This window comes from Nyctereutes procyonoides, unplaced genomic scaffold (assembly GCF_905146905.1).
Source record: "Nyctereutes procyonoides isolate TBG_1078 unplaced genomic scaffold, NYPRO_anot_genome, whole genome shotgun sequence".
Classification (NCBI taxonomy): domain Eukaryota; kingdom Metazoa; phylum Chordata; class Mammalia; order Carnivora; family Canidae; genus Nyctereutes; species Nyctereutes procyonoides.
In genome coordinates, this window is record NW_026575049.1 from 15,113,702 (window position 1) to 15,124,512 (window position 10,811).

General features: G+C 37.9%; 1 long non-coding RNA gene across 1 annotated transcript; it reads left to right on the top strand.

Annotated features, from left to right (window-relative positions):
• The first annotated feature begins 2,700 nt into the window (after positions 1-2,700).
• Positions 2,701-10,296, top strand: LOC129511949 (uncharacterized). Its single transcript, XR_008664946.1, has 3 exons — positions 2,701-2,782; positions 9,178-9,312; positions 10,135-10,296. It is a non-coding gene; the product is annotated as an uncharacterized LOC129511949 (long non-coding RNA).
• Positions 10,297-10,811: the final 515 nt, after the last annotated feature.

Genomic DNA, 10,811 nt, shown 5'->3' on the forward strand with positions numbered 1-10,811 from the left:
ATTAAATATAAATTTTATTCAACTTCTGTTTGCAAGGAGAGATGGAGTATACACAAGTTTTTCTATTCCTCCCAACAAGTATAACTAAAAACTGTGGATGTCATATGTAAAACAAACATAGGAAGACTGGAAGGTTTATTTATTTATTTATTTATTTATTTATTTATTTTTCAGACCGGAAGTTTTAGAGAGGGCAGAGGACCCAGGGATCTCAGGGCCCAATGAAAAACATATCGTGCGTGGGCTGTATGGGTTTTCTTTCTGCCTAATATATGCCAGATTTAAAGCTAAAGAAGCCAGCAAACCAGAAATACCAGCAGGTGTGTTGGGGGTGAGGGGGAGTCTGAAGACAAAGGAAAGAGCTGTCTAACAAGACAGAAGCCTTTCAGACAGTGACTATTCCACTCCAGGAAAATACGACAGAAAAAATGGTGGTCCCTCTCCATTCATGCCAGCAAAAGCCAAGTAGTGAGCCTAGATGTTCACATTTGTTCGACTGTGATAGGGCAACTCAACCTGCCCATTGGGATAGTGTCAGAAGAGGCCCAATGGAGAGTGAGAACCTTCCTCCTACCCAGCAGTAACGAGGCTGCCCTGAAGTTGGTGTCAGTGGAGGTCAAAGATGGATCAATAATCCAATAAGGAGGTACTCCTACTGCTCCCAAGCAGATTGTTATCCAAAGAGGGGCTCCTGGCAGGCTCAGGTGTGAAGCATTAGCCTTCAACTCAGGTCATGATCCCAGGGTCCTGGGTTGGAGCCCCATACCGGGCTCCCTGTTCAGTGGGGAGCCTGCTTCTCCCCTTTCCTCAGCCCCTTCCCTCCCTCATTTGTGTGCTCTGTCTCTCTTAAATGAATAAATGAATAACTAATCTTCAGAGAAGACCTGAAACTCTCACCCCCGCCAAGCAGTAACAAGGAGCCCCTGCCCCATCTAGTTTCAATGGAGATCAGGTGGGGAATCTAGACTTCTACCCATGCCTAGTATCCATGAGCTCCTCTTCCTGGCAGGAGTGATGTCAGAGAAAGTGATTTAAAAGCAAAGAAAAGTTTAAATAAACATAGACTCATATAATACTGAATATGTCTAGGTTTCAAACAAAAGTCACTCATCAAGAACCAGGAAAACCACAATTTGAATGAAAAAAAAAAAAAAAGACAGTCACAGGACTCCAACAGAAAGAGAGAGACAAAGAGAGGGGATGGAGAGATAGACAAATAGACAGAAATGATAGGTATAGAAAAATACCAAATATGCTGTTGACTCAATAACAAAACAAGGATGCCCAGCTTTGTCACTTTTATCCAACATAGTACTGGAAGCCCCAAACAGAGCACTATGGCAAAAAATAAATAAATAATAAATAAATAATAAAATAAAAATAAAAGGTATCCAGCTCAAAAGAGAAGGTATAGAAAATGTCTGTATTTGCAGATGGCATGACATCATATATATAAAGCCCTACAGACTCTACCAAAAGAACTTCAGAAATAATAAATAGATTAAATAAATTCGAAGGATACAAGAATCAATGTGCAAAGATCAGTTGTTATTTTATACACTCAGAACAAACTATCAGAAAAAAATTTAGAAAACAATACCATTGCAATAGTATCATGATGAATAATACTTAGAAATAAATTTACCCAAGGAAATGAAAGATCTGTACACTGAAAATTCCAAGAGACTAATGAAAGAAATGGAAGAAGACAAATATATGGAAAACTATTCCATGCTCATGCACTGGAAGAATTAATATTGTTAAAATGACTGTAATACTCGAAGTGATCTACAGATTCAATGTAATACCTATCAAAACACCAGTGGCATTTTTTACAGGGAAAAAAAATACTAAAATCTGAAGCAACCACAGAAGATCCCCAAATAACTAATACAATCCTTCCAAAGAACAAAACTGGAGGCATCACATGTCCTGATTTTATATTAGAAAGTTACAGCATTCAAAAACAGTATGGCATGGGCTTAAAACAGATACATATATTAATGGAACAGAATTGAGAGCCCATAAATAAACCATAAATAAACCCACACATACATGGGCAACTGGTTTTCAGCAAAGGACCCCAGAATATACAATGGGAAAAGGATTGTCTCTTTAATAAATGGCGATGGGAAAACTGAAGAGCCGCCTGTGAAGAGTGAAACTGGACCCCTTTCTTACACCATTATAGAAAAATCAATCAACTAGATTAAAGGTTTGAACATAAAATCTGAAACTATAAAACTCCTAGAAGAAAACACAGTGGTTAAGCTCCTAGACAATGGTCTTGGAAATGATATATATATATATTTGATATGACACCAGAAGTGAAGGTAACAAAAGCAAAAATAAACATATGGGACCGCAGCAGACAAAAAAATTTCTGCCTACAAAAGAAAATCACCCACAAAATGAAAAGCGAGCTATAGAAGGAAAGAAAATATTTGCAAACCACATTATTTGATAAGGCATTACTATCCAAAATGTACAAAGACTCTCACAACTCAAAACAAGTGAACAAACAAAACAATCTCCAAAATACAAAGAGCCCATGTAGAAAAATGGACAAAGGGCCTTTTGAATATTCAGCCCAGTTTATTCCAGTTCCTTCACTATCCATGACGTCTGACGTCTCTGTGTCTTTCCCTCCAGCTAAGTGAGGTTTGTAGGCTCTGGGTTTTCCCTGCATTGAGGCTTTAGAATTGCTCCACGCGTGATACTGGGGTTTCCTTCAATTGGTTTCCTCTTCTGAAGGCTAATCTTGTGCAGCCTGTTATCCAAGGTAGGAAAACAATTATTTCCTATTTTTCTCTTTACCTTTCTACATATTTGAAGCAAGAAGGTAATTTTTTTTTTTGATATTTAATCTCCTCGTGATTTGCCAATTCATGGCAGAAGGAGCTGATCTCGGATCCTTTTCTATTTTAACTATATTATCAAACTTACTGTAATAAATTTTCATTAAATTTTAAAAAAGGAAAGTGGATGCAGACTTGAATTTTTTCTTAAAAAGATATTTTCCATGGCCAATGGGTAATGGGTATATAAAAAGGTGTTCTGTTAGAATGTCTATTATCAAGAAGGTAAAACAGGGCTCCTGGGTGGCACAGCCAGGTAAGCGACTGACTCTCGGTTTTTGGCTGAGGTTGTGACCTCAGGGTCATGGACTGAGCCCCGAGGTGAGCTTAGCTCAGAGTCTGCTTGAGATTCTCTCTCCCTCTTCCTCTGCTTCTCCTGCTCCTGCTCTCTCTCTCTCTCTCTGTCTCTAATAAATAAATCTTAAAAAAAAAAGAAGATATAACAAATACTGGGGAGGATGACGACAAGAAAGTCCCTTACACAAGGTTGCTGGGAATATAAACTGGTGCAACCACTATAGAAACCAGTATGGAGTTCACTCAAGAAATTAAAAATAGGACTTCCATATGATCTCAAAGGGAAATTTGTTCTTTCATGTTTATTGAAGTAATATTCACAGTAATCGAGGTATAGAAACAACCTATGTATCTATCAAGGAATAAATGTATAAAGAAAATGTGATATATATTTAACATATATATACATATATATACATATATACACACACATATTCATATTATATACATTTCTATCTACTCATCTATATGTACATACATAATGCAATACCGTTCAGCCTTAAAAAGGAAGGAAATCCTGGCATTTATGACCCCACGGGTAAAACTGGAAGGTATTGGCAAAACAAAATAATGAAATAAGCCAGGCAGAGAAAGACAGATACTTCGTGGTATCACTCACATGTGAAATTGAAAGAAGGAAAGAAAGAAAGAAAGAAAGAAAGAAAGAAAGAAAGAAAGAAAGAAAGAAAGAAAGAAAGAAAGAAAGAAAGAAAGAAGGAAGAAAGAAAAAGAAGAAGAAAGAAAGAAAGAGAGAAAGAAAGAAAAAAATAATTAAAAAAAGGTTGAACACAAAAACAGAGAGTGTAACAATGGTTGTCAGGGAATGAAGAGTGGGGGAGATAGGGGGGTCTGATAACAGTACAAACTTTCAGGTATACGATGATTAAGATTGGAGGATAAGGCATAGCATGGTGGCTTTAGTTGATAAGACGATATTGTATAACTAAAATTTGATAAGAAGGTCGAACTTAATTAAATATTCTCACCAAAAATAAAATAAAAGGAAAAATAGATGAGGTGATGAATGCATTAATTAACTCTTCAATGGGAGGAATACTTTCATAACGTACACATACATCAACTCATAACATTGTGCACTTTGAACAGAAATTTGGAGCACCTTAAGTATCTTATACATTTATTTAACCATTATACCTCAATAAAACAATGCTTTAATACTCTTATTACAAATTACTTTCATATCTAATGTTGCTATCCAATTTATTTATTCATTTATTAAGTCAAAATGGCCACAGTCAGCTTGGAATCAAATACAGTTATTTGTCTCTGAATGCTTTTTATTTTTGTATCAAACATTTCTAGTGTACTTTCATGCATTATTTTTCAACACTAAAATACTATTATACTTCTTGGTTTTTCTTTAAAGAAAAAAAAGCTTCTTAAATTGCTTTGTGTTACTATCAGTTCTTGTTAGTATATGTAACCTATGAAGGACAAGCAAAATGATAAATGATAATTTTGCAGCTGCTAAAAGGATACATGTAGCAAGAAGAAATTTTTATGACTTAAAATTATCCTCAGCAAAATCACAAATGCATACTATTTATATTTTAAGCTAATGCTTGAGGTTTTATTCCGTTAAGAGAAACACTATCATCTTATGTTAATTATATTGAGCATTAATGGACTCATAAAAATTTCTACCTGCTAGGAAAATTTCGGAACTGGTTAAACAGATAGAATGAGAGTTATGATATAGTTTTACAAAGGCAATACAATCATAAAATTATTTACTTTATGTAACTTCATGGTTAAGAAGGGAAGTAAGTAGCCTAGTAAGAGAACAAAAAAATGAAAAAGGAGAAGAAAACTAATTTGTGTCCAAACTAATGAAGTCTGTGCTTAAGTATAGTAAAATATGTCATTTGAGAATGCTATTTGTCAGTGTGTCTATTGGGCTTTGAACTGAAATCTGTTCATTTAAACTGCAATGCAGACTATCATGAAATTTCTCCAATTATGGATTTCACCTCCCAGTGCAATTCCGAAACACATCTGAATTGTCGCCGTAAGCAATCTGCCTGCCTGTTTGTACTTTTCCTTGTACTTTTCCTTCCCAGCCAAGACTTTTAAGTTGCAGAACATCCTGGTGCGTTTTCCTTCACAATCGACGTGATCGATTTTGAAGTCTGACTTCAAGAATGATAGTTTCGTGTGGTTGTTGCTGGGAATTTTCTTGCACGAGAGATGTGGATTTTTTTTTTTTGGCTGACTTGTATTTCCACAAAGCAGTTGAAAAATATATTTGAAGCCCTTACTCCCCTCCCTTGTTTTATGGTGAGTGACACTGCTGCTGGCAGGTGCACTGGTGACAGGCGGGCGATGTTACCTACTGTTCACCATCAGGTTCGTCGCGGGGTTATCAACATTGCCTCAGCCACAGTCTCCACGCTCTCATGGGGTGCCAAGTCCAATGCTCCTGCACCTTTCACTAATTTCCATCTATCACCTCAGCCTTCATATATTTTAACAAGCTATGTTCCTCATTAATGGGCTCACTGACATCATAAAAACTTGATATGAGGCACTGAGGACATGCCATCAATTTTGTAGTATTCTTGCCCAACATGCATAACCTCATTCCAACTAGCAGGACATATGGGACAACTCCTAGCTGAGAGACATTTTACAAAATAACTGATAGGTAGTCTTCAAAAGCATCAGCCAAGATAAGGAGACACAAGGAAAGGTTAAGGAACTGTTCCGTGCTGGAGGAAACTAAGGATAAATAATTAAAGGAAATGTGAGCTTCTGGATAGAATCCTAGGAGAGAAAAAGGACATTAATGGAAAACTTGTGAAATTTGAAGAGGTCCACAGTTTAGCTCATAATGTTTTAGCAATGCTAATTTTCTTTTCTTGATAATTGTACTATGGTCATGTATGTCATTAATATGAAGGGAAATCGTGATGAGGAATGTAACAAAACACGTCATATTACTGCTGCAACTTTTTTGTAAGTTTATAATTAGCCCCGAGTTTTTTTTTAAGACTTTATTAATTTTTTTCATGAGAGAGAGAGAGAGAGAGGTAGAGACACAGGCAGAGGGAGAAGCAGGCTCTATGCAGGGAGCCCAACGCGGGACTCGATTCCGGGTCTCCAGGATCACGCCCTGGGCTGAAGGCAGGCACTAAACCGCTGGGCCACCCAGGCATCCCAAGTTATTTGTTTGTTTGTTTTTTTTTAATTAAAGATGATACAATGCATTGTATTTTTAATGTGATAATGTATGACTGTATTAACGTAATATATCTTAAAGTGTTAAGCAATGAATGACATAAAACCACACAAGCCAGAATTTTCATTAAATTCTCACGGGGTACTTAATACCATGAGATAAGTAAAGCACACATCCAGTTTCTAAAATGACAAAGAGAAAAGAAATAAACAAATTACACAAGAAGCTACACTCCTCCCTGCGTGTCAATGTGTGTGAGTGGCCTGGTGTCCACATGTAGCTTTGCTCTTCGTTCTCACAGCCAGTGTTGTTCATGCTAACGTCAGGTGTCTGGTATTTCAACTTGCCAAAGGCAAAGGATATGAACTCCTTTAAAACTGACAATGGATAAAATTTATTAAACATCATCCCTACACTGAGAAAATCATACAGCAATGGTCTAAGTGTGAATGGAGTTCCCATAACATCCCCAAACCCAAGGCAGTGGCCTGTGGCCCTGGACACTCACCCAGAGGGTGGGAACCGAGAGCATAGTGAGGACCACCCTGTAGGTCCTTTAAGAATATCCTTTTTCCATTTCCTGTGCATTTGTGTTCCTCCCCAGAACTTTTCTGGAGACTCGGGCTTTGGGCATGTCTGCCCAGTAGGGCCAGTTTACGTTTACCCTCTCAGCCAAATCATGTGAAGAAACATACCATTTCTCAAAAGTACTTTCTCCATAGAAGGTCCAAATTTTAGAATAAAGTCTATTTATGTAGTTATCCAACCCTAATATTCAATATTCTTACAATAACAGTTGGCCAGTGCATCTCTCTCGCCTTCCCTAAATATTTCTTCTATGATAGGGAAAACAAAATAAATGTCTCTTGGTATTATTGGGTAAATCCTCTATCTATCCAAAGGTGACAGGATATTTTATCAAATAAATCAGAGTATTCCAACTTCATTTGCCAATTGAATGATTTGTTTCTTCATCTTCTACTCAATCCCTAACAGTTAAGGTAAAAAATATGGCACCAACGTATTCATTTTTCTGAAACATTAGCAATCTAGGAGCAACTTAATCCAAAGGTTCTCAAATGCTGCTGTACTTAAAAAGACCTGAGGAGTTTATAAAAACCCTAGTGGGCAGGTTGCATAACAACTAAATTAGAATCTCCGAGGGGAAGAATAGGCATTAGTATCTCAAAGCAGTGTCTCAAACAAAATACTCAAAAAATTTTCTGTGGCAAAACCCTACAAAATTCTGAATTAAATAAAACAAATATTCATTAGCATACCTGGCTGAGCTCACAATAAATTAAGGCAAATCCCGTAAGAGGAGACTCACAAGGCCAATAATCATGCAAAAATGCTCAAACTCATTAGTAATTGGGAAAATGCAAATTAAAACAATAATTACCTATAATTTCACACTCATTAAATTGGCAAAAGTGAGGGGAAAAAATTGCAATAACTGATTGTAAGGTGTGGGGCAAAGGGAACCCCCATTCAGTGCTAGCAGATTTGTAAGTTGGCCTGGTTCCTCTGGAGAGCAATTTCACACTCTCCAGTGGAGTGGAAGATGCACATATAATGTAGCTCGGCAATTCTATTTCCCCAGAAATGGCCACAGGTGCCCAGAGAGATGTGTACAAGAATGTTCATCGTAGCATTGTTTGTAATATTGACAGATTGAAAACCGTCTGAATTTCCAGTCAGGAGAATACATAAAAAAACTGTATTATTCACATGGCGCATCAGTAGAGAGTCATTAGAATGAAGGAACAAGAGCCTTGTATAACATGGATAATTATTTTTTAGATGTTTTAAAAGTCCTAGATGATCATCAAGTATAATGTCTTTAATACAATTTTAATTCATGCAAATTAACATGTTGTGCTCTTTGGAGATAGCTTCGTATCAGATCAAATACAGCCACTTGCGTGAGAACTCCAATGCCAGATGCAGAGTAAAGGTCACCTGGAAGTAGGGACCCTGAAAGTGATCTGGAAGGAGTAAACTGGAGGCTTCAGTTGTGCCCTGTTTCTTAGAACGCACAAATGCATATTATATTGTCAGGTGCGCAGTAGCACAACCCACTTGTGCTTCCTATGGTTTCATCTTGGAAGTCCACTACCTGCATGAGCAGATGGACCTCCTCTGACGAATGATAAGGTTAATGGTAGCCAAATGCTAGGTCACAGGGCCTGGGTCGCTCCCCTTACCTCATCTCATGTCATCGTGAAAGCCTTTTGCCCTCTCGTATCATCATGAGAAGGGTGAATGCTGTACAATAAAATTATTTTTATGGAGGGAAAGAGGGCCTCATTCAAATAACTTGTATCATAGTATATTGTTATAATTGCCGTTTTATTATTACTGCCTAATTTATAAATTAAACGTTGGTCATAGGTGTGTATGTAAAGGGAAAACAATAGTATATACACATTCAATACTGATCCACGGTGCCAGACATCCCCTGGGGATCCCAGAGTGTATCTCCTGCGGAAACAGGGGGCCTACTGCATTTTCTCAAGCCAGAAATAATTCACAAAGCAATAAATTGTGTATTGTACATTCTAACTACTGAAAGTTTCATGCTTCAGTGCTGTGCTTTTTATTTTTATTTTTTTAATTTATTTTTTATTCGTGTTCAATTTGCCAACATATAGAATAACACCCAGTGCTCATCCCATCAAGTGCCCCCCTCAGTGCCCATCACCCAGCCACCCCATCCCCCTGCCCTCCTCCCTTTCCACCACCCCTTGTTCGTTTCCCAGAGTTAGGAGTCTCTCATGTTTTGTCTCCCTTTCTAATATTTCCCACTAATTTTTTCTCCAGTGTCCATCAGAAGATGAATGGATAAAGAAGACGTGGTCTATGTATACAATGGAATATTCCTCAGCCATTAGAAACGACAAATACCCACCATTTGCTTCGATGCGGATGGAACTGGAGGGTATAGTGCTGAGTGAAGTAAGTCAATTGAAGAAGGACAAACATTATATAGTCTCATTCATTTGGGGAATATAAAAAATAGTGAAAGGGAACAAAGAGGAAAGGCTTTTTATTTTTCAACTTGGACTCTTCCAGCCTAAGTCAATGGTTTCTGACCTCCCTTTAACGTTATTTTCGTCCTGTAGTAATAACTGCCTAGGAGAAAGTTTAGATGCATGCATTTTGGAGCAGAATCACTGGCAGTTAAATGCTCTAACCTATAGTTATTTTTCTAAAATAGTAAGTAAGATTATTTGTTTAGACTGTTGGTGTTTGCATTGCTCCACACGCATCTAAAAGTGCACACTTCTAAAGCCAGAGATGCCCACCTGAGAATTCAAGAATCTCTCAGTTCCACTCAGTCATGTGGACGTCACACAGTCTCTGTCCCACCGTGACAGTGTTGTTGGCCAGCCCTCCAGGCCACAGGGCCCTCTGCATTCTCAGTTAGCACCCCAGGTGCCTCCCCCGCCAATGCTGTAATCCTGGGCTCCATCTCCAGGTTACCTCATCCATCCGACATCCCTTCTGATTATTCTCTGCTTTGTTTCTGTTGACTGATGAATCCCTATGGTCTTAGCAGAAGTTGGTAGAACTAACCACAGGACTCTACATGGGCCCTTTTTCTACACCGATCCCTTTGTTGTAGAGGCACCACCTGGCACAGCCCACCTGGGGAAAAGAAAATCCTGCTCCAATTTCCACCTCCCAATACATTTAGAGGAATGTACCAAGGATCATCTGCGAAAGAAAAACTCTGATCTTGTAACATCATCTTGCTTCTCTCGTTTCACATTCTAGCGTCACCATAAAAATCAGCTACGCTGTTGGGTAGACCGATGTCACATCTGCCGTTTAATATAGGCCGTTCCAACAATAATGGTGTTTGAGAAATGATACTAAGCATCACAGCAAAAAGCATCCAGTGCCCTTTAATATTGCTACACAGAAAAGGTCACAAAGAACAAGACACGTAAAAGCAATCCTAATCAGGTACTCATATTTTCCTATCATTGAGACTCTTGCAACCTGCTACTAATGATGGCATTATGTCACAGAGTAAGGATTTCATTTGGTCTTTCTAGAAACCGACTTTGTGATACTTTTAACATCTATGACCTATTTAGTCCAAATTGCTCTATAAAGTCTTCTAATGTACCTACTTGACAACCGAGTGAAAGTGAGAATTCCAGTGTATTCATTAATCTTTACTAACAGAAATGGTAAAATTGATCTTATTTTTCATTTTGCAGGTTGAATTTCCTAGCTGAATTATTTTCCCACAGGACCCGTACCTTAGACTTACCTTTAATTACCATAATTTTAAAGATACTAATTTTACATAAAATTATTCTCCGGGATTTAAAAAAAAATAAATAAAAGTTGGGACCCCTGGGTGGATCAGTCTGTTAAGTGTATGACTCTTGATTTCAGCTTGGGTCATGGTCTCAGCCCCTTGTCGGGCTCTGCACCGGGCA